We start from the raw sequence: 25,000 nt of genomic DNA on the forward strand, positions 1-25,000 counted from the left end.
AACTACATTTTTCAGTAGCTTGACAGTAGCTCAGCTGCTTTTAAAACAGTGTAGCTTTTCCAGTAGAGAACTACTTGTTCCAGCAGATTATAACGAATAGCTCTCTTTATTGCGTAGAAGCCAAACTTCTGCCGGCGAAATGTCTGACAAACTTACAGCCTATTCTTCTTCTTTTTTTTTGTAATGGCAGATCACAAACAAAAATAGTGCATTACCACCATCTACTGGCAGCTTGTTACGGCTCACTTGGATAAGAAGAGATTGTCTGATGGTGATGTAAAACAACCACAGTTTGTTTACTTTTACAAGACTTCCAGTGGTGGGTAAATCTGAAAATGATAAAATAAATATTCTGTTCTATGAAACAAAGAATGTTTCAGACACTTAATAGATAAATAGATCTTAATAGATAGCATGACAGCATATTTACCTTTACTATTTTAAATAGAATATTTAAAAAAGTTATTATGGCCTTTTGAGGGATTTTGTTTCTGTTCTGAATATGTTTATTTAGCTTCTCATCATCTGTGCATTATTGGGAGCAGAGAGATTAATATATATTAATTATTATAATAATTCCTATCATCAATAAATTAAATATACAGTTGTATAAATAAAACATCAGTAAATAAAATTATCTAAAAGAAATAATTTATTATGGAATGTATTATTATGCAAAAATCTAGGGTGACCATATGTCCTCTTTTTTTTGGACCAGAACAAAGCGAACAAATATTTGAAGCGCAACCTCTGTATGTGACCTGTACTTGCGTGTCAGTGGCAAAAAAGTCAGAAAATACAATCAACATGAACCCAGGTGAGGGTAGAAACAAGCCCTGAGTCTCTATTCATATATTATCCATACTAAATATTATGTGACAAGCACAAAACGTCAGCCCGATTGGAGTGTCATAAAAATTGGATCTTTAGGGAAGTAGGCTATACCTGGCCACAGCAGGACTGAAAAGTGTGAAGTATAGTATAAAAATATATATATTTTTTATGTCGTCTGATCTTTTTTTGTTTTTATTTTATGTTGTCGTATTTTATTTTATGGCCATTATTAACTATATTAATGTTACTATTCATTAAATGTATTAAATACATTTAATATATTTAGATAAACACATTAAATGTATTTAATTAATACATATGTTAATTAATAAATGTTATTAGTACAGATTTTGTTATTAATATTGTTGGTTTGATAGTAACATTGTAAAAAATGTATTGCCACATTAAGTTGCTTCATTGTAGCTAGCTACTTTTTGATAGTAACTTGTAGTGTAGCTAACTACTTTAAATTATGAGTAGCTTGTAGCTTGTCAAACTACAGTTCCCTATCTGTCACTCACTCGACGTTGGTGTCGATGTAGTGAGACTAGGGGTCACTCTTGGGAGCCCGAGACACCTCTGGTCTTGATAAAAGGACAATGAAAATTGGCGAGTGGTATTTGCATGCAACTCCCCCAAACATACGGGTATAAAAGGAGCTGGTATGCAACCACTCATTCAGATTTTCTCTTCGGAGCCAAACGGTCATGCTCATTGAGCTGAATACTACTGTTCATTCACCTCTGCTGGATCTGACGGCGCATTTCAGCGGCTTCTCCCTCCTCTGCACTGGTGCACTGCAGAGAATGCTCCTGGGCGCTTCGGCAGAAAAACTAGAGAGTATATTTTCTGAAAGAGCATTTTTCTCCTCTAAAAGAGTATATATTTCTCTAAAAGAGCGCACACACGAAACGTCTTTTTAAAGACGCGTCTTTTTAAAGATGCTTTTCCGATTGTGTGTTATTCCTGGTTGTGCTCGTTATCTCTCGCCTTCTAACGGTCACGATCACTGTCTTTCGTGTCTGGGCACTGCTCACGCGGAGACAGCATTCGTGGATGGTCATGTTTTCATTGCGAGAATATGTCCATGGCAACGTTGCGATCGCAAGAAAGCGAGCCACCCCAGAGGCTCCCGCCTCGGTCCTTTTACCCACGGGTTTGAGGCCAGCGCGGCTAGCACTGGGGGCGATTTGGGGACCCCAATGGGACCACCTCCGCCAGGTATCCCCCCACGGACCTCCCATTCCCCAGCATGCTCGTCTGCCCCGATCGGGCTTCCGGGTGAGTCCGCCGGCTCATCTCACGGCGAGTTCAACCTCTTATTCGGAGCCTGCGAAAATGATGAGCTCTCGAGCGCAGCATCGGAGAGCGGGCTCGACCAGTCGGAAGCCTCAGCTGGGCTCCTCCCTTCGGGGTCGATCGCCCAGTCACAGGCTGACGCGGAGATGACGACATGCTTTCCTGGGCAGCCGCGAGCGTCGGTTAGAGTGGATTTCACCGCTCTTCCCTGAACCCTCGCGGCTCGTTGATTGGTTCCTGGGCTTGCGGCGCCGCTCAAAGCCATGCCCCACCCCCGTTCCTTTCTTCTCGGAAGTGCATGAAAGGCTGACAAGGTCGCGGGAGGCACTTTTTACTGCCCGGTCCCGATCTTTTCAGCTTCCCCGCTCTCACTACCCTCGATGGTGGGGCGGCCAAGGGTTATTCGGCAATCCCCCGGTGGATAAAGGCGCTCGCGGTGCACCTATGCCCGCAGAGCGCCGCCACCTGGCGCGGGTGCCCAAAGCCCCCGTCCAAGGCCTGTAGGTTTACGTCGTCTCTACGGTGCCGCTGGACAAGCCGCCTCCGCCCTGCACGCCATGGCTCTCCAGCAAGTACGCCAAGGCGCTAAAGGAACTGCACAAGGGTAGTTCCGCCCCGGGATTGATGCAGGAACTGCGCTCGGTGACCGACTCGCTCTCCGAGTGATGGAGGTCACGGTGCGGTCTCTCGGGCGGACGATGGCCACACTAGTAGTCCAGGAGCGCCAACTTTGGCTCAACCTGATCGAGATGGGTGAGGCCGACAAGACACGATTCCATGCTGCCCCCATTTCCCAGGCGGGCCTATTCGGCGACACCGTTGAGGACTTTGCCCAGCAGTTCTCAATGGTAGAGCAGTAGATGGATGCTAGCCGGCATATCCTGCCCCGGTGCGGCTCAAGATCCCGCACCCCATCTACTCATCGCCAAGGGCGTCCCCCTGCGGTGACTGCAACGGCTCCGCCGCAGCCCGCCCCTTCGGCCCGGCCCCGGCGTGGAGCCCACCGCAGGAAGCAGACGCCACCCGTCTCGTGACCGCCCAGAACCCGTGAAATGCTTCAAAGCGCCCCTTGAGACGGGCGACCCAGGGACAACGAAACCCGCTGCTGTGGAGCTGGTAAGCAGATCTTCATCTTTTTGTTACCTTTTGCATTTAATTGCGCTGCATGCCCAAGTGGCTGCAGTACTCAAGAGCTCAGCAAGAGTGGTTTCCTTGTTCCCTGGGTCACGTATCCGGTGTGTACGGCTGGCATCACGACCACTGTCCGCCACTCCATTTGGCAGGTTGGCGCTCCAGCGGTGGTCTCCCACCCCTGAGCGCCCAGCTGTGGCACAAATCCGCCCCCGATGTGACAGTCTCCATGGGTCATGAGGACAGGCCTCTTCCTCCCCCGTCCCAGGCTGTTCCGGGGGTGGTCACAAGGAGCCAGGTAAGTGCTTCGATGTCCTCGGACTCAGCACGGCCACGACGTGGTGTGGCACCTCGAGCTCCGCCCCGCCACGAGGCCCCACCTGCCGGTACATCCGATGACGTTGTCCCTTTGGTCCCCCTTGCAAGGAACTTGGACGCATTGGCTTGCGCTGTCCAATCCGTCACGAGGGCTGCTCCGGACCGTCCGACTCGGCTGCATGATTCACTTCGCCGGGCATACGCCCAGGTTCAGCGGTGTCCACTTCACCTTGGTGAAAGACGAAAATGCTGCTACCTTGCGCGGAGATCGCTACCCTCCTACGGAAGGACGCGATAGAACCTGTCCCTCCAGCCGAGATGAAGAAAGGGTTTTACAGCCCCTACTTCACTGTACCGAAAAAAGGCTTTGGGTTGCGGCCAATCTTGGACCTGCGAGTACTGAACTGGGCTTTACACAGACTCCCGTTCAAGATGCTGATGCAAAGACGCATTCTAGTGAGCGTCCGGTATCAATATTGGTTCGCGGCGGTAGACACGAAGGATGCATACTTTCACGTCTCGATCCTTCCTCGACACAGACCCTTCCTGCGGTTCGCTTTCGAGGGTCAGGCGTATCAGTACAAAGTCCTCCCTTTCGGCCTGTCCCTGTCTCCTCGCATCTTTACGAAGATCGCAGAGGCTGCCCTTGCCCTGTTAAGGGAGGTGGGCATTCGCATTCTCAACTATCTCGACGACTGGCTAACCTTAGCTCACTCTCGAGACATGTTGTGTGCACACAGGACCTGGTGCTCTCACACCTCAGCCGACTAGGGCTTCGGGTCAACTGGGAAAAGAGCAAGCTCCTCCCAGTTCAGAGCATCTCTTTTCTTGGTTTGGAGTTGGACTCAGTCTCCTTGACGGCACGCCTTACGAACAATCGCACCCAGTCGATGCTGGCCTGTTTGAAGGCGTTCAAACAGAAAACAGCGGTTCCACTGAAACTTTTTCAGAGGCTCCTGGGGCATATGGCATCCTCGGCATATGAGGCCACTTCAGCACTGGCTCCAGACTCGAGTCCCGAGACGGGCATGGCGCCACGGGACACCGCGTGGCCATTACGTCGGTCTGTCACCGTCTTTTCAGCCCTTGGACTGACCTCTCATTTCTACGAGCAGGTGTTCCTCTAGAACTGGTCCCCAGGCGCGTCGTGGTCATGACAGACGCCTCCAAAATGGGCTGGGGCGCCATTTGCAATGGGCACGCGGCTGCGTTGGCACATCAACTGCCTCGAGTTACTGGCAATTCTGCTCGCCCTGCGGAGGTTTCGGCCGTTGATCCAGGGCAAGCACGTGTTAGTTCAGACAGACAACACGACAATGGTAGCATATGTCAACCACCAAGGTGGTTTGCGCTCTCGTTGTATGTCACAACTCGCCTGCCGTCTCCTCCTCTGGAGTCAGCAGCACCTCAAGTCGCTGCAAGCCACTCACATCCCGGGCAACCTCAACACTACGGCGGACGTGCCGTCACAACAGGTTACCCTCAGGGGAGAGTGGAGACTCCACCTTCAGGTGGTCCAGCTGATTTGGAGTCGATTCGACAGGCACAGGTGCACCTGTTCGCCTCCCAAGAATCCACCCCACTGCCCGCTCTGGTACGCCCTGACCAAGGCCTCCCTCGGCATAGATGTGCTGGCACACAGCTGGCCCCCTGGCATTCGCGAATATGCGTTTTCCCCCAGTGAGCCTGCTTGCACAGACCCTGTGCAAGGTCAGGGAGGACGAGGAGAAGGTCGTCCTGGTAAGCACCCTACTGGCCCGCCCAGACGTGGTGCTCGGACCTCACGCTCCTCGCGACAGCTCCCCCCTGGCAAAATTCCCCTGAGGAAGGACCTTCTTTCTCAGGGAAGGGGCACCATCCGGCACCCGTGCCCAGACCTCTGGAATCTCCATGTCTGGCCCCTGGACGGGACGCGGAAGACCTAAGCTGTCTCCCACCTGCGATGGTAGACACGATCACTCAGGCTAGGGCTCCCTCTACGAGGTGCCTGTATGCCTTTTAGTGGCGTCTGTTTGCTAAGTGGTGTTCTTCCCGTCTGGAGACCCCCAGAGATGCGCAGTCAGATCAGTGCTTTCCTTCCTGCAAGAGAGGTTGGAAGGGAGGCTGTCCCCTTCCACCTTGAAGGTGTACATTGCTGCCATAGCAGCACACCATGACACAGTCAACGGTAAGTCCTTAGGGAAGCATGATCTGATCATCAGGTTCCTAAGAGGTGCCAGGCCGCACCTCGTTCCCTCAGCGGACCTCTGTAGCCCTTCAGGGTCTACAGAGAGCCCCCTTTGAGCCTTTGCAGTCAGCCGAGCTTAAGGCACTCTCCTTGAAGACTGCCCTCCTGACTGCACTCACTTCCATCAAGAGGGTAGGTGACCTGCAAGCGTTCTCTGTCAGCGAAACATGCCTGGAGTTCAGTCTAGGTTACTCTCACGTGATCCTGAGACCCTGACTGGGCCATGTGCCCAAGGTTCCCACCACCCCTTTAGGGAATAGGTGGTGAACTTGCAAGTGCTGCCTCAGGAGGAGGCAGACCCAGCCCTGTCGTCGCTGTGTCCAGTGTGTGATTTACGCATCTATTTGGATCACACGCAGACCTTTAGAATCTCTGAGCAGCACTTTGTCTGCTTTTGGTGCACAGCGGAAAGGAAGTGCTGTCTCCAAGCACAGGATCGCCCACTGGCTCATTGATGCCATAACTATGGCATATCTTGCCCAAAACATGCCTCCCCCGGTAGGGCTACGAGCCCATTCTACCTGTGGTGTAGCGGCTTCTTGGGCCTTGGCCAGAGGTGCCTCTCTAACAGATATTTGCAGAGCAGTTGGCTGGGCAACACCCAACACCTTTGCAAGGTTCTACAACCTCTGGGTGGAACCGGTTTCGTCCCAGGTAGTGGCACGCAACAAGCGGATAAGCCCGGGATAGCCGGCCGGGTGTATCGCTTGCACATAGCGCCTTCCACCTCCTTTTGAGCTGAAGATGTGCGCTGTTAATTCCCAGTAGTGTTCACAAAAGTTGTTCCCTGGTTGACTTCCTCCGAGCCCTGTGGCAATCGAGTTTTCGGAGAGACTACTTCAGTTTCGCTCTAACTAAGAGCCCGGTTCTGGGGTAGGTGCTCCACATGTGGCAGTTCCCTGTAAGGCTAACCCCATGCGATCTAATTCGTTTCCCTGCTGGCAAACTGTGTCTTCCTTGGGCAGAGCCCCTCTGCCCCAGTCTCCATGTTGTAGTATCTCCTCCCCCATTGGGCAGGATCTACCTTGACGGCTCTCCACATGGTTGGAAAGACCATGTGACGTATTCTTCCACTTAAATATCCCCCCCTCTCTTGGGGCGAGGTGTGGTCTCCGCGGTGTCCTCCCCTTGGGAGGGACACCCCCCGACTAGACCTGGCGGCCCAGTCGGATAATCCCCTTTCTTTTTTAGGGAGTGGAAAAAGAGAAAGGGAAAAGAGGCCACGACTGGTTTAAGCCTGTCTCTATCTTTGGGTAGTCGACTTGTCCCCAAAAAGGGCCGTTCGACACTCATAACTGTGTTGGGGGAGGTTACGTGTTGACCTGGTGTGCTGGCTACACACCGCCAGTTCACGTAACACAGTTCAGCCTTGTGGTGTTTTGTATAGGGACCCCTAGTGTCACTACATCGACACCAACGTCGAGTGAGTGACAGATAGGGAACGTCATGGTTACTGGTGTAACCTCCGTTCCCTGATGGAGGGAACGAGACGTTGGTCCCTCCTGCCACAACGCTGAACTACCCGCTGAAATGGCCGGACCTTATATCGGCTCCTCAGCGTAAAACCTGAATGAGTGGTTGCATACCAGCTCCTTTTATACCCGTATGTTCGGGGGAGTGGCATGCAAATACCACTCGCCAATTTTCATTGGCCTTTTATCAAGACCAGAGGTGTCTCGGGCTCCCAAGAGTGACCCCTAGTGTCACTACATCGACACCAACGTCGAGTGAGTGACAGATAGGGAACGTCATGGTTACTGGTGTAACCTCCGTTCCCTGATGGAGGGAACGAGACGTTGGTCCCTCCTGCCACAACGCTGAACTACCCGCTGAAATGGCCGGACCTTATATCGGCTCCTCAGCGTAAAACCTGAATGAGTGGTTGCATACCAGCTCCTTTTATACCCGTATGTTCGGGGGAGTGGCATGCAAATACCACTCGCCAATTTTCATTGGCCTTTTATCAAGACCAGAGGTGTCTCGGGCTCCCAAGAGTGACCCCTAGTGTCACTACATCGACACCAACGTCTCGTTCCCTCCATCAGGGAACGGAGGTTACACCAGTAACCATGACGTTTCAAAGTAGCTTCCCCAACAGTGTTAGTTCTCCTGAAATCACAGAGATTTATGCAGACTAATCTCACTGTTAATTCGGCAACATCAGGTCGAAAGTTCTTCAGCTGAAATCAGTTAGTGCTGAGCAAAATTCGAATCACTGCCCCCAGTGGCCGAAGCTGGAAATGTTGTTGAATGTAGGAGCAAGAGTGAGCTCAAGTTTCCAGGTGAAATGTCCACAGATTGACGCCAACAGCAAGTTGTAAAGCAAGTAGTAAATGCATGTTTTATTAACCATACACCTTAACCCAAACCCCAACTCTAAACCTAACCGTCAGTGAAGTAAAAATGTAATCTTAGAGGGAAAATGCAACCTCAGAATCACGCTTGCCATTGTTTATGTGATCACGATTACTTCCTTTTTTTCCACGCAGGATGAGAACCCATGTCTCTGCATGAGGCTGCTCATGCAACGTGCTATCAGTAATGTGACAGGAAAAGGTAAAAAAAACATTGATGCAAAAATGTCTGATGGGAGAACATTCAGTAGAAACATGTCGATTTACTGTGTGATCGTGTTGGATTTATGTGATGTTCGTTCTTTTCGCTCAATTCACAAGCCCAAATGAGCATCTGTCTCCTTACAAAAATCATCAGTTCATGGCAAATATGGCGCAAATTTGCCACTGATCATTTTCACATGCAAATGAGCTTTGCAGCAAACTCTGCTGCAAATTGATCATTGTTGCCAGAGGTCTGCTACAGGTTCACCACTACCGGAGAAGAGCTGCAAACTTCTGGCAAACATTTGCAGTGAATCACAAGCTCATTTGCATGTGCAAATAATGAGTGGCAAATTTGTGGCTAGTTTGCCAGAACTGTAGATTTTTTGTAAGGGTCATGTTTTTTATTTATTTATTTATTTTTTTTTGTGGCCATCATCCTCACACCTGTCCTCAAGTTGGACATGTTCTTCACAGTTTTTGTGAGAGTTACCCCTTTGGCTTCATGGAAATTAGCCTCCAGAAAAAGTTCTTCATAAAAGCAAAACATCTCGGTTGATGTCTCAGTGGACTGCAGCTCATGATGGGGATATGTGCGGTCAGTGTTGCAGTGCAGTTGTGAGGGAGCGCTTAACGCCCTTAGCGCTCTGACCTTACAGAACTCTGTTACATCATCAGTTCTTGTTGTGATGAATCAGGGAACTACAGTTCTTGTCTGGACATGTCCCTCCTGCAAAATCACAAATGTTATTTGGAAACATTCTTTCATTTAAAACATTCTTCATTGGAAAGTTTTTAATATTGAGAGTTACGGCAAACCCCTGTGACAAACGTGCTGCAAATTCGGCAATCATTATTTTCACATGCAAATGAGCTTTGCGGCAAACTCTTCATTGTTGCCATAAATTTGCCAAAGAAGTGTTTTCTAGTAGAGTCAAATTGTCTATTGTTGCCAAAAGTTTGCCGCGGGTTCAACACCACCGGTGAAGAGCTGAAAATAATCAGTGGCAAATTTGCGGCAGGTTTGGCATAACTTTGGATTTTTGTAAGGGTAAGCCATGAGATTTGCATTGTGTCTAAGCTTCTAGAAAATCTCAGCAAAAGCATTATGATAAAAGATACCAATGTTCAATAAACAGCTTTAAATGTATTATTAAGAATTTGTTTAATAAACAATTATTCTGCAAGTAATTACGTTTATAAACTTAACTATTGGCTGTTTTAAGTTGCTAACCAAAATACAGTGGATAAGCAACTAGATTGAGCCTTACTACCGCTGAGAGTACCGCCGCGTGAAAACTTTAAATTCTCACATGTGAGACGCGTTTGCAAAATCACTGCCAGGAGGCGCAAAGGGACACTTTTGTCACCATGGTTTTTTTTGTCACCGTCGTGTGAAGAAAGTTTCTAACAATGATCTAACAATTCAAAATTAATGGCAGCATTAAAGTGACCTGTTTCTGTGACATCACTTTTTCCCCGCAGACGCTGTATTTTGTGACCATAGAGGAAGGAAGTAATGGTGGTCAATGGAAAAACACCCACAAAACGATATCAAGAAAAAACGCTTTTCATCCATGCCCCAGAAAAGGTTTATACAGGTCTGAGGTCAGTACAAATATGGCCAAATTTGACTTTTGCGGACATTTAAATATATTTTATTCACGATTCATCTCCATACACCGGCGAGTGCACACATAACTACCGGTACATCACCGTGAATATCTCTTATTCAGAAGTTACATATGTTCACAATGTTTTCTGCTCTGATTTGGTCACAATATTACAAAACATCTGTGATGATCCCGTCTGTATGAATGTAAGAGCTGCTTTAACTCATGAAGAATACACAGAAAGGAACCGAGGCATATTTGTGTATAAGATTAATATTTACATTGTAAAGTCTGCACTTCATAATCTTGTTTATTGAATAACATTAGTATATACACATTAAATATCAACTATATATTCACATTATAGTGCTTTTTTATTTATTACAGTGTGTTAAAATGATGACATATTAGGTGTTATTTAAGAATAACATCATACTATGTGCATTTCCAGTTTAGTTGTATCTGAATCGATGATATTATAATTATATATTGACATGTATACATTTAACTGACATGTCTAAATAAATGAGCAAAGACCAGCAAGTGTTTTTATTCCTGCTCTCTCCCTTCATCGCTGCTTGACTTCGATGAAATTAAGCCGTGTCACTTGACAGATAAAATTTTTTACAAATAAAAATACAATTTTGACTCTGGACAAACAGCAGTATCACCTTTTCATGATTTATAATTAGAAACAAAAATTTAGCTGGCTTTTGCCACATCCCACATCAAAGCACATTGAAGGTAGATGCAGAGCCCTTCTTACATAGTGGAGACTACAAGCTTAGCCTAAAATAGCATAACATGGTGGTCCCATAAACATTCTATGGTCGGTACACTGGTAGGAGACAAGAGCTAGCCCATCGGCACATTAAAAGAGAGCACAGGTTTAGTGTCTTTGCAGTTTTTGGAAGTTGTTTAAATATGCAGCCTATATGATGCTTGCTCATAACGTCTGTATAAAAATACTCATAAATGATAATTCTCTCTAATGGTATGTGAATGGTTAATGGAAACAAATCAGTCCCTATGCGTGGGCTTCCAAGCGAAACACTGAATGTTGCAGGAAAGTGTTTATCATGGTCTCCATTGCTGCATCCCTCCAGCAAATCAGTGATTGTTCTTCTTGTTTCTTTTGCTTCCTCCTCTTTTTCTTGTCTTTTATGGCGGTTGGCAAAAGAAGCTTAACTTGCCCTTACCGTGGTCATGTCTAGAAGGGATCCCTCTTTGTCAACTTCTCGCACATACGCTGTCTGTTATGTATAGTCTAAGTATGTGTAACTACGTTCATCAGTTAACTATGTTTATCAAAAGAATGACATATAAAGTTAAAGATCAGTTCAAGATGGCTAGCAAAATAACAACGGCATGCTCATAAACAACATAAGCATTAATTATACAGTATCAAGAAGATAGCAACGAAGATACCAAGTAGTGATGTACTTGAAGAATCGAGAATGGACGGCAAGCACTCCTTGTTGCTGCAAGTTATGCAGCGCATGCTCTTTTCCAGTCAGATCCCATAGAAAAATGCAAACAAATGTGTCCCCACTCAAGATATACATCCACTGAGGTGCGGATGCAATCTTTGTTAATTAAAATATAAAGTGGCATATGGGCAGATTAGAACCATAAGCCTCTTATTCACAGAGCGAATTAGTTACCACTAGACCACCCAGTCAGATTCTTACAACTAGTGCTGACTGATGTACTTCTCCACTGAATTACAATATCGCATGACCGACAATAGCACACAGAGATAAAGTTCTCAAATTTATTAAGTAAAATTTGTATTTTAGAGCTTGAATTGATCATCAAGAATGACTATTTAACAAAACAGTTTAAAATAATCTTTTATTAGTGCTCATCGTTGCTGTGTGACTTCAAACGCCATGTATAATCTGTAGAATTGTAGAATTTTACGAGATTGACGAAAGAGGGATCCCTACACCCATGCTAGTTTTTGATGCTCTTTGCAGATGATGGCCAAGTTAACTATAAGGCAATGTTCACACAGGCAGGAAAAATTATTATTTGGCCTATCTGATTCAAATCCGTTTAGGTCTGAACAGAAGAAAAACACATAAAATCCGACCCTGATCCAAACCACATTCATAGGTGGTTTAGAATTTGATTAAAATCGATTTTTTGTTAATGGTCAGATCAGATTGTATGTTGACGGGTTGTCATATCAGATTTTATGACAAGAAGACATACTGCATTTTAAATGGCATACATGATGGCTTCACAGGACATTTTGAATGGAAAACAATAATGATGGCATGCTGTAGGATCATTACAAGATCATTTTCAATTAAAAAATGACTTAAAAAGTGAGTTCAGAATGTTTTATTACACCTTTTAGCCCTCCGAAACTGTCACAGTGGAAGGTAAAGTCTTTGAGGGGAACAGTGCATATGAATGACCACTTCTGAATGAAACTCACCCTTATGTCATGTATATGTTACAGGGCAGCCAAAGAAGTGCAAACCTCTTTACCAAAAAAAAATAAAAAAAATAAAAAAACCTTGGCTTTAACCACCCAAAGAGATAAAATGGGATAGTTGTCAACCCTAGCATCAACAAACATTACATATGCCATCTATTCCATTTTTTAAACCATTGTATGTGACAAATGTGTTAATATTTTGATACTGCCCTCATAATACTTTGACAATGGCAAAATATCCATTGCTTAACTCTCACGCATGATGAACACACAGAAGTTTGCACTGTTACTATTACAACTAATTCACGAGTTCACCTCTTTGGAAGAGGAAAATATTATGATAATGGTAAATGTGTTTGGCTTGCTGTCCAAGGAGAGGGAGGGCTTAGGTGAGAGAGAGAAGGCCCGATCGTAGCTGAAATCTTTCTTGGTCTACCTGACCTTGTCTTGGTATCAAGAGATCCCCGAATTTTCCACTTCTTAATAAGTGATTGAACAGTACTGACTGGCATTTTTGGATATCTTTTTATATCCTTTTCCATCTTTATAAAGTTCCATTACCTTGTTACGCAGGTCATTTGACAGTTCTTTTCTGCTCCCCATGGCTCAGTATCTAGCCTTCTCAGTGCATCCACGTGAGAGCTAACAAACTGACTATTTATACACAGACACTAATTGCAATTTAAAAAGCCACAGGAGTGGGAAATTAACCTTTAATTGCCATTTAAACCTGTGTGTGTCACCATGTGTGTCTGTAACATGGCCAAACATTCAAGGGTATGTAAACTTTTGATCAGGGCCATTTGGGTGATTTCTGTTATCATTATGATTTAAAAAGGAGCCAAACAACTATGTGATAATAAATGGCTTCATGTGATCACTATCCTTAAATAAAAGACAGTTTTTTTTTTTTTGCATGATAAGTCATATTTTAAAAATCAATGCCAAAATTTCACAATTTCTAACAGGGTATGCAAACTTTTGAGCACAACTGTATATGTTTTTGCATAATTGATTAATAGGATCGGATTAGTAGGCTCCATAACTCCATTTCATGTGTTCACCTCCTTGCCTGATCCTAGGAAGAAGTAAATATTATGATAATGGTAAACGTGTTTAGCTTGCTGTCCAAGGAGAGGGAGGGCTTGAATGAGAGAGAGAATGCCCGATCTTAGATTCCCCCCAAAAAGGAGAAAAGATTTAAGGACAGCAAGCTTTGGATAACATGGAGCGCTGAATATTTGTATAGATAAGATTGCCAAAAATGGTAAAAAAAAAAAAAAAAAAATGGGGCCATACCCGATGCACACCATGGGGGTAGAAATGCTCAGGAGGCAGCCTCACACAAAGATTTGCCTGGTGGACAGAACGGAGGAGAGGAAGGTGATAGATGAGCTGGAAGAGTTCCCTCGAACCCGGTAAAACACCCAAAGAATAGGTCTCCTGCTGGAGTGTGTTGGGTCGGAGAATTGAGGTCCGGACCCGAGGACCCCCGAGTTGTTAGGATGTTGGGCCTCGACGGAAAGGAATGAAGAGGCCCAAACCATCGAGACAAGAGGGGCTCATCGGGAGACCGGTCCTGTGGGCGAGTGCTGGCAAAGTGGTTAGTTTTGAGGCACAGCTGTGTTTGAGGGCCGACTCCAGACCCAATTCATTCGATCAGGAGGGCCGACACTGCAATTCGAGCAGGTGAACCCACAATAAAATAGAATGTGGTAGCTCACGTGTTTCGAAAAGGGGAGAATCCTCACTGTGATTCAAATGGGGGCCCCCCTCTGCCTTTGATCGGGAGAGCCCATACTGCAATTCGACCAGGAGAGCCCATGAGTTCAATGAACATGAAGCTCACACTGTGATTCGAACAGGAGGGCTCACACTGCGATTCGAATGGGATGGCCCCCACTACAATTCCAGAGAACCATAGTACACACCAGGGGGTTCAAAATGTTGTGTGACTGATTTATTGGGAAGAGATAAGATTTTTGTGAGCTTGTCTAATGTGTGCCAGGTCTGTTCTGATATAAGAGTGGAAGGCTTCAGAGGACCACCTTCCAAGAGCTTTAATTTGGAGGTCAGGTAAGCCTTTTTGGGAGGCTGTTGTTGCAGCTCCTATGCGGAATGAATGAAGGGAGAAGAGATTGGGTGGTATACCTGATTTAAGCAGGATGCATTTGAGGTGTTTTTGAAACCAGTGTCTCGAGACTGGCTTGTAGTCATCATCAGTGAATAGTGGGTCTGCAGGGGAACAAATTTGGGTTTCTCTGTAGGCTAAGTAGTGACTGAGGGCTTGGTAGGGTTGGATGGGGCTTTGTAGATGAAAGATGAAGATGGAATGGCCACATATAATTTGATCTGTTTTGCTTTGTTTAATCTGGAATCTGATGGTGTCATTATTTAGAATTTGGAGGTCTGAAAAAGTGGGGTAAATACTAGAATCAAATTTGGAATTTATGGAGTTTTCTGAGCTTCGGAGAAAACCAAAGAAGGAGAGAATGAAGATAGCGTCCAGTGTTCTAGATGTGTTGTGTGAATGATAGCCTGAACAGAGAGTGGTTAGGCATCTTTGTAATAGGTCTAGGGTCAGAGGTTGTCTTGAATGGGTTCTGGCGGGCTGGATTTTTTGGATTCCTTTAGTGAGGAGAGAACTTTGGAGGTTGTTTAATGAGGGGCATTGTTGGCCATGGATTAGTTTGTAGAAGAATTGTATGCCGCTTAGGTATACTTTGATTGTTCCAGATTGCAAATACTTTGAAATATGGAGATGGGTAAAGAATGAGGAGATAGAGATGAGTGAAAAATCGGGGGAAGGGAATGCTGATACTTAGATGGAAAAGCTTGAAGCTGTTCAAAGCTGTCCAGTAAGTTTGGAATGTTCTTGGGGAGACTACTTGAATTATGAGGTCATGAAATAGGCTGTGGAGGTGTCTGAGTGGATGGTTTACTGGAAGATGAGTTCCGAAAGGGAGGCACTTGAGTTGGATTCTTGTCTGCTTCTGGGGCCAATGTCCTGGATTTCTGGAAGAGAAAATGAGAGAGGCAGTCAGCAATTAGATTTTTACGACCTGGGATGTGTTGTGCTTTGATGATGAATTGGTCGCAGGTGGAGATCCAAATGAGACATCTTAATAGTGGCATGATTTTCAGGGAATGTGAACAGCCTTTATTGATACATTGGACTGTTCCTTGATTGTCACAGTGGAAAAGTATGCTTTTAGATTTCCATTCCTTTCCCCACAGATGAGCTGCTGCTACAATAGGGTATAGTTCAAATAAGGTGGTGGAAACATCTGATTGGGGAAGACCAGATAATTCCAGAGGGCAGGTGGAAGCGAACCAGTGGTTTTGAAAGTACCCTCCAAAACCTACATTAGGGGAAGCACCAGTGAATAACTGCAGGTCGCTGGGGATGGAGAAGAGGTCTTCATAGAAGAAGGAGAGTTCATTCCATTGTTTGAGAAATGAGAGCTAGAAGGGAGATGAAAGGGCGACCTTGGGGCACTATACGCATAGCAAATTTGAGATGGCCGAGCAGGAAGAGCAAGTCACGTTTAGTGCATTGAGGAGAATCCAGGAGGCTGGAAATGATTATAATGATTCTATTGATTTTTTTTCCCTGGGGAGAGAGGCTTGGAATTTGATCGTGTCGAGATTGATTCCAAAGAATTCAATGGTAGTGGAAGGGCCTGATGTTTTCTCGGCGGAGATGGGGACTCCAAGTTCTGAGAACACATTTACAACAGTGGAGAGGTGGGCTGCTGGTGGGGAGTTGTTTGGAGAAACAGTCAGAAAGTCATTGAGCAGATGGATATGGAGGGGAATTGCGTAGTTATTTGACATGATCCAGCAGAGGGCTTCGGAGAGCGTATAAAAATTTTGGGGGCTAATTTAGCAGCCGAAGGTTAGTCGTCTCGCCAGCGAATCCCGAAAAGTTGCCAGAAGCCGGGGTGGATTCTCATAACTTTAAAAGCAGAGGTGATGTTGACTTTAGCGAGCCAGGCCCCTTGGCCAGCGATTTTAATCAATTTAATAGCTTGGTCTACATCATGATATTGAAGGGAGTACTCGTCAATTGGGATTAGACTGTTGATCCTTGGGTAGAGGTTTTCATGGGGTGCTGAAAGGTCGATGATAATACACTTTTTTCCTGAGAATTTCCTTGTAGCAATCCCGATGGGACTAATGCAGAAGAGTTTAAAGGGGCGAGAGACAAAGGGGCCAATCATGAAACCTTGATCTAGTTCCTTTTTTAGGATAGTGTCTACGACCTCTGGTTCTGCCAATGCTGACTGTAAATTATTGCAAATTATGTTGGTATCTGGTTGGCTTTCTAGGCCTGGGTCAAAGCCTTGGCTTAGACCTGAAAGGAGAAAGTTTGTGAAATCTTTGTTTGGGTGATTTTTTTAGTTCTTTTGCCAAGAGAGATATATAAGAGAGGAGAGGTACTTTTTTATATCTTTATTATTTCATGCAGAAGATTTGTACACTGTGCAAATAGGGTGGGCGTGGGCACCGCCGCAGTAATTACAGATGTGGAGAAAGCAACAGTATTGTCTAGGGCAACCAAACTCATTGAAGTTGTTGCATACTTGCCTTCCTGAATTGAAAGTAATTATTCTATTGTTTTTATTGAATTTGAGGAGATTTTTGAGATCCTTGGCTGTGGGACATATGAGGTTGATTTGATGGTTTCAGGAGTTGATTCAGGTTCTGGAATGTGAGGGTTGATTAGAGGGCAAGAGGAGGATTTGTGATCCGAAGACCTACAGATGGCACAAGAGACATTGCGACAGCCAAGAAAAATTCTATTGTAGAGTTCCATGTTTAGGGCACCCCAGAATGGACATTGGTTACAGTGGGCAACTCTTGCTGTATATTTGGCAGAGAAGAGTTTGTGGTAGTTATAGAAATGGCTTCCTCCAAAGGAAAGAGAGAGTTCAGCAATTATAGTTAGGTAGTCATTTAGTTCCTTGTGTCTATTTGGGAAAGTGGAGCAGATAACATCTGTATATCTTCCAAAGGCTAGGGAGAATTCAGCTAGGCTAAGTATGCGGAGAATGCCCTGCATTCGAGGGAGCGAGATGATTCACAAGGGAGGCAAGGGAGGACCCCAGTATTAGACTGAAAGAGAACTGAGGTTTGTTGTGCTGGAGGTAACGGAGAGGTACCTGACATTTCTGAATTTTGAGTGAGAGGGTTTTGAGAGGCGCTGGAAATCTGAATGTGACGGCACGCTGAGCGTCGGGAGGTAGTTCTCGTGACTTTTGGGGGTGGGGCTTCTTGGCTTTCCGGTAAGGTTGGTAAACCTTCGGGGTTTGTTTTTGATCTGACGAGAAGATTGTAGAGTTATTTTATCTGCATTGGAAGGGGACAGACTCAGCAGCAAGGGCATGACGTAAGCCGTTGATGGTCCATTTTGAGATCACTGGGATAACTGGATTTGCCGGAGACAGAGCGGGATTTGCCGACGTGGCGGAATGGTGAGGTCGTTCTGTGGAGGTAGCCGGTGAAGGAGAGGAGTTTCTTCTGCGACACCGGTTTGGGGGGTGCACGTGTTGAACAATCTCTATTCTTTTCGTTGGAAGCCAGGATAATGGAATCTTGGGGTGCGAGTCGGGGCTCGGAGGAGCACTGAGGAATTTTTGACACAAGAGAAAACTCGTCATCTAAGGTGAAGAGTTCAAGCTCGTCTGGGTTGGCCATGGTTGCTTGCCAGAAGCAATGAGTGCTGGGAGAGAGGTGAGCTCTGCTTATATATGTTTTTGCATAATTGATTAATAGGATCAGATTAGTAGGCTCCTCCAGAACCTTTGTTTATAACTCCATTAATGTGGACATGCTAGCAAAAGCGACTACAGTCTGAACAGAAACAAAAATCAGATCTGTCCCCATATGAATTTCAGTTTATACAGTCAGTCTAAAAAAAAAAATTTGAGGAAAAAAAAGTGTGAACTAAGACTAAATTGTCCCATATTTTAAATTTTCTTGATAATTCACAGGATGCCCACCTCTTCAGTCAAAACTACATCACTGGTCTCAATGTACATCATGATAAAGTTTGAGTCACTATCTCAGTCTGTCTAGTACAACCATCAGTTCAAAGTTTCACATGCATTTTGCATTTAGAAATGCATTTTTTCCCCTCTAATTTATACAAAAGCAGTTTGGGGAAAGCACAATCTAATGGTAAAGAAATAAAAACAAAATTATATAGAAATGAAAAATATTTTGCCCTATATGTCCCAGTGGCTAGCTTGGTCTCTTTAGATTCCTTAGGTCATACAGTGGACAATGATAGCAATTTTTCAATGGTCGGCCATAATGCCTGTCATGTTGGATTCCGCTGAACACACATACGAATACCTACAGTGTTCATCAAATTTTTTTCTTTTTTCAGAACAACTCAGAATCTAAACTTGAGACCATGCCCTGGTTGTTAAGTGAGACTATTGCCTGGTTAAACTGGATTGCGAGTGTTCAGTGGTTAGAGTAGGTTAGGGTTAGGTAAGGGTTAGAAATAGTGGTTGGGGCCAGGGTTAGTAAATAAGATGCTGGTTATTGCACTGACAAACCATTGAGGGTTTTCACCCCTTAATTTCTCTGAATGTCTCTCTTCCAGTCAATATAATTTGATACCGTCCCTCACTTTTCTTAGCTCACCCATTTCGTTTCACCTCTTTCCCCTTCCACATTCTTTTCCTCCATTCCACTAACATTAGATTTGTTTTTCATAGAAACATCATCTGTGTTCCCAGCATAACCCCATCCTCTTTCAGATGACAGCTGCGTGCATTTGCCAGTTTTCTTTTTTTTTTTTTTTCAGAAAAGGTTGAATGCTCATAATCACCCTAAATTCTGAAGTCTTAATGCTGTCAGCATGAAAAAAATTAAAATAGAGACAACAAATTTAAAGAGCTGTGTGCACCCTGCATTCTTGACAGAAGAGTAAACCAGTGGCATCAGTAGGACGCCTACACATCCAGAGCCATAGCATCATAATTTGCCTTGCGTCGATATTGCATGTAGTTGGTCTCAGTGTGTGTAGGTGTTCAGGTCTTTTGTGAACGCAAAGTGGTGTTTAGAGCTGATCGTGATTTCAAAAACTTTTGATGTGTTCCTCTATCAAAATCCTTGTTGGTCCTGGAACAGCATTGCAATACAATTTGATTTCAGGGTTAGGCTTAAGGCTGGGGTTGAGTCTTGAACAACATTCTTATAAACCTATAATTCCCCTCTAATTTTAGGGGTAGGGATTAGTGTAGGTTAGGGACAGGATTCAGACCAAGGGTCAAAGTTTGGATTATTAGAATAGTCCAGTTAGCTCCTGCTGGAAGATGTTATAACTGCTGGGGTTGGGGGTTTTATCAAAAAAATTTTTTATCAACATATAATTTAATTTATAATACCCACTAAATATAGAGGTAATTATTGGAGTTGGGTTTAGGGATAGAGTTAGGACTGTATGTTTTGTGTTTGTTTGACAGTAATCTTGTTCAAGGACAACAAAAGATCCAGGAACATCTAGGAAGTGTTTAAAGCTCCAGATTAGAGAGTAAATGGTTTCCAAACTGTGCTAAGAACACAAAAATAAAAGCACGGAGGTGTAAAGGCACAAACTTTTCAACTTATACCCTGTCCTGAATTCTTGAAGTATAAACGGCCAAACTTTTGGTGCTTTCTCGCCCCAGTCCTGTTTTGCTTGTGTTGTGGGGAGAGTGCAGAACTTTCTGAGAGCATTCCAGCCTTGCTGCTGATAAAAACCTTTCAAGGAGGCTTAGTGCATTAATACTGAATGAGTTAAAGGTTGTGTTTGCGTTTATGTGTGTCGGTTTGTGAATTTTAGAGATGGAGCTAAGTTTTTTTTTAAGCTGATCCCCAAAGGACTATCCAGACGCTACGTCTATTTTTACTAAATAATCCACCTTATGGACTGAGTAACATGCCTTATGCATCATTTTCTGTTCAACAGGACAAATTTAGCTTTAAATGTTTGCAATACAGCAGATGGTACTTAAAGGACAATTTCACAATAGAGATTTTGGTGCGAACCTAAGTCAGTTTGACGTCAGAATTCAGTTTGTTTTGTTGGTGTGAAGGCTCATTTCCAAACTCAGGTAAGCACCGGTCTTCTTGAAAATTATGGTTTGGGGGTTCACAATTGGTATGAACTAAGTCTGTCAATTGATTACAAGTTTTAATGTAATTAATTACATAATATGTCAATTAATTAATCAAATAAAGCGCAAATAATCACATATCAATATTTGCTGAGAAAGGCTCCAAAATAAAGATAATCCATACTTAATATACATAATACATAATAATTCAAAGAATGATTAATATAAACTATATAATAATAAACATAATAATTCAGATTATTGTGGCAAATGAGTCTAGCATTGATTAGACACTACAAAGTGGCGTTAGAAGTCAATAGATTGTTTGTTTTATTCCCATATAATTTAACTTAAGCCTACAGATGACAACAATCCATATTGCAATTGAGTTTGTCAATCTGTCTTGTCCTCAAAGGACATGTTCTTGCAATCCGCACTATTTTTAATCTACGGTCTATGTACATATGTGTCAGATGGACCTTTTGGAGCATGGTTTTCAGCATCATAAATGCTACGTTTTTAGGATGCTGTGTCAAGTTAAAAGTAGTTGAAAATGTCTTGAGATCCCTGCATTCTGTTGTCCCTCATCCAGCAGTCAAGCATCCTGTGAGACCGGCTCTCATTCTGTGGCTGCGCTGCTTGTGAGGTTTGTTGAGGCGTGCTGACTGCCCCCAGCTGATGTGGCTTGCAAAAACATGTACTTAAAGCTTTAATTGCTCCAATGGTAGGTACAGTATAACAGAATTGATGTACGGGTCAGTATAGTTTATTCGCTTAACGTGCTAAAAAATGCATTTTGGAGATTAATAAATATTTGATAGAAATGTCATAAAATATCGATACATCGATTATTGATTGGCACATTATTTTCTCAATAACTTTTTGAGGAATCATGTATTAACATTTAAATTAGAAGACAAATTTGTGTGCTTTCCAATTCACAGTCAGTTGGCCTTTTGTTTAATGTAGTCTGGTGTAATAGCTTTGGGAGACCACAAGGGGGTGGTATAACACTTATTGTATTTCTCACTATCTGTCACCCTTACATTTGTACAGCTGGTGTTTTGGTTAGTGTTTCGTTGTGGGTAATGTTATGGCAGATAAACAAATAGGATAGTTTTGTGGAAAGGGGAAAAGTTTCGAAGTTTGTTGTCATTTCGGATTATGAGTTGATGGAGCTGGCCAATACCTGGATAAATAACAGTGTGTAAAAAGTGCAAGGCAGAATTGCTATATTCCGGGAACACAAATTATCAAATATCCCATATGAACAGATATCATGGTGAATGGCAGGGATGTGCAGCAAAAGGCAGTAAACCGGTACAACCTACATACAATTGCGAAAGCTTTGATTCGATTGATTTGCCACAGGCCAAAAAGCTAACAAATTTTGTAGTTAAGTTATAGTCGGAGATATACAGCCGCTTAAACTGGTGGAGAGTCCCTTTTTGAAACATGTTAGAGGAAAAGTTATCCTGCCGCTTAAACTTTACTAGTGTTGTGTTGAGAAATATGTATAAAGAGACAAAGACTATTGTGTATACGCAGCTTGGGAAGGCAGAGGGCATCGCTCTTACTACCAACTCCTGGACCTCATGAGCTACCGGCGACTACTGGTAAGCTTTTGCAGTAGATTTAGGGGTTCAGTGTAGCAATGAGTTGCCCTATTTATATCTGACAAAAATGCAGATATAGATAGATAATCATTGGGAAAATTTCTGATTATCGATTGAGGAAAAAAGCATCAATCACAAGCCTAATATTTTAAGTTATGATCAGAAGCTGGGGTAGATTAAGCCTCGGATATAACTGTGTTGGCCTACTGGAGCTTTATACATTAGTTTCATGAGGAATTAGGGGCTTAACCTTGCAAGGTGGGGCGGAATGTTCTGATTGGAGATCAGATATTGCGTTCTGTGTTTAATCTGGAATACTAATGCCTGACTGCATACTAATGCAGGTCATCAAGCCTGCCATGAGCTCACAGAAGAATGACCACATCATAGAGGACAAAAGTGATGTTTATATTGAAAAGAGTTATTCTGAAGAAAATGTGAGTGGTGCCTGCTTGTGCAAACTTTGTTTCTTTCAAGGCTCTGATCTTAAAGATGATATGTGTGATGTTTCAAAGTTAAAATACATTCTCCTATCCCAGTTTAATATGCTGTGACTAATACTAGGTTAATTTTCTGTTTGTTTGAGCATCCTGACCAGGGATGCATTTACCAGAAGCATCAAAGCTTAAGTTGATCGTAGAGACTATCGACACCAATGGTTTCTATGATCTACTTAGGCTTACAATGCTTTTGGGAAATGAAGCTCAGACTGACACAGCAACATTAGCTCAGCCAATGGCATGAGTTTAGGGATTATGTGATTGTCTGACTAGTAGAGGATAGGGGGTGTTTAGGAAACCTGATTGAAAACAGAGATGGATTCGATACATCATTTTATAACTAGCCTGGAACATTCGTGAACCCTCAATTATTACAAAATAGTATAATGCCTAGTCCTGCCCTATGGCTTCAAAATAATTTAAAATATGTATTTTAATTAAATATTATCTTTATGTATCATGTTTTCATTCATAAAATAAAAGTATTTTATTTCCTTTTTACAGTTAGTAAAATTTGTCTAGCACATGACCAGAGGTTAAGCTAGAAAAATCTTCATCCGTCGCTCTGACGGACTGAGTTGGAAAATTTCCATCATGATCTATTTTTATCCGCCATACTTAATTTCAATTAATTTTATAAGTAGCCTGCTACTTTCAGGGGCATAGCATCCATTATAATGGCATATACAGTACATGACAATGGATAGGCTTAAATTATATATTTTTTTCCTCCCCAAGCTCAAGTCTGAAACCAAGGAGTTCTAGGGTGAAAGTTCTACCTGTCAATCAACCATGCTAAAACAAGAACTTTGCCGGTTACGTGAGGCTTAAAAAAGAAATTAATGTCCGATCGGAAATGTTTTAAATGTGCATACTGTACATACATGCACAAGTTCAATGAACTTTTTCAGTATGCCTGATATCACAATAAAGTGTCACGGATAAGAAGCACACACATCTCTGAAGCTCTAATGCAGGTACTCCTCTAAAATAACTGACAATTCTGTTCTAAATGTCTGATTAAATGTAAGTAATTGGCGGAAATGATGCGCACCACTTTTTTCGTGCTTTCATTTTGTTATTATACTTTTTTGTGCTTTAATCTAATAAAGTAACACACCAATCATGCAGTAACACACTGACGTAATGACTGATTTATGCAAAAGAGACGCATATTACCAGGTGTTAATGGTGGTGGTGCCTGTTAATACACATCTTAATGCCAGGCAATAAACATGGCACACACACACAGTGTGTGAAAGAGACAGTGAAGTCAAAACTGATGGTTAAAATGTTTTTCTTCTTTCTTTCTTTCTTTTTTCCATTAAAATTATCCGTCAATGTTTGAAAAAATTGGTAAATGACAGAGAATTTTTGGTTAACACTACCCCTGCACATGACTGCATGAGTTTAGCCTTTTTTTGAATCTTCACTCTTGTGCAAACCACCGGAGATGGCATGCACTCCTCAGAGTCACAAAGAGACATTTATACTCTGTGTTCTCAGCACTACTCTCCAAAATGAAATGCAGCAGTGTGAAGCAAAAATCAGAAACCTGCAATTGTTATCTTAAGGAACTATTTCTACTTGATCTAATGCTAAAAACACTTGATTGTGTAACCCCTGTGGTGGTATCAGATGTTAATACTATGATACTTACTGTAGAAGCATACCATGGTAGTGAAGTTCATGGACCATGGTATTTACTCCAATGTACCATGGTAAATGTCCAAAAAACCTTGATGCCATGTCCAAAAACCCATGGTAGTGCAATAGTAGTATGTATGTTAAAATTAGACCCATGACCTTTGAATAAATATAATTTCATTTCAGTTTGACTAAATTTGAGTCATGTCATTGACTGTGTCTGGAAAAGGGTGATATCCACTTATCCTCATAGTCTGGATTGCTAAATAGACATTTAGACCCTACATTCAACACAAATCACACACACACACACACACACACACACACACACACACACACACACACACACACACACACACACACACACACATCAATCCCACTCACCAGGCCTAATCCTCTGTGAAATAGGTTTAAACACAGTCTAAGACAGTTTTTTTGGAAGTGTGTGTGTGTCAATGTGTGTTTTTGAGTAAATCAACCAAAACTTTTGAAATCCCTACTGAATTAGTATGTGAATTTCCATTTAATCTTTGGTTACAAAATGCTCCACTTCAGCTCGGCTACCTGTCACTTGCTCTTCGTATTTAGCAGTGATAGCTAGGGCTGAATGGTATGACGGTATATAGGGGAGACCGGGGATGGTTGTAAAATTTTTGACATTTCTGTCTGTATCTTGGAGTTCTTTTAAGCCAGT

At 43.4% G+C, this 25,000-nt stretch overlaps 1 protein-coding gene across 3 annotated transcripts in view; it reads left to right on the forward strand.

The window, feature by feature from the left end:
- Window positions 1-25,000, forward strand: part of iqsec3a (IQ motif and Sec7 domain ArfGEF 3a) — a 258,589-nt gene that overhangs the window by 29,253 nt on the left and 204,336 nt on the right. The gene's annotated exons all lie outside the window — the stretch shown is intronic.

The sequence above is a fragment of the Myxocyprinus asiaticus genome, chromosome 47 (genome assembly GCF_019703515.2).
Source record: "Myxocyprinus asiaticus isolate MX2 ecotype Aquarium Trade chromosome 47, UBuf_Myxa_2, whole genome shotgun sequence".
NCBI classification, from domain to species: domain Eukaryota; kingdom Metazoa; phylum Chordata; class Actinopteri; order Cypriniformes; family Catostomidae; genus Myxocyprinus; species Myxocyprinus asiaticus.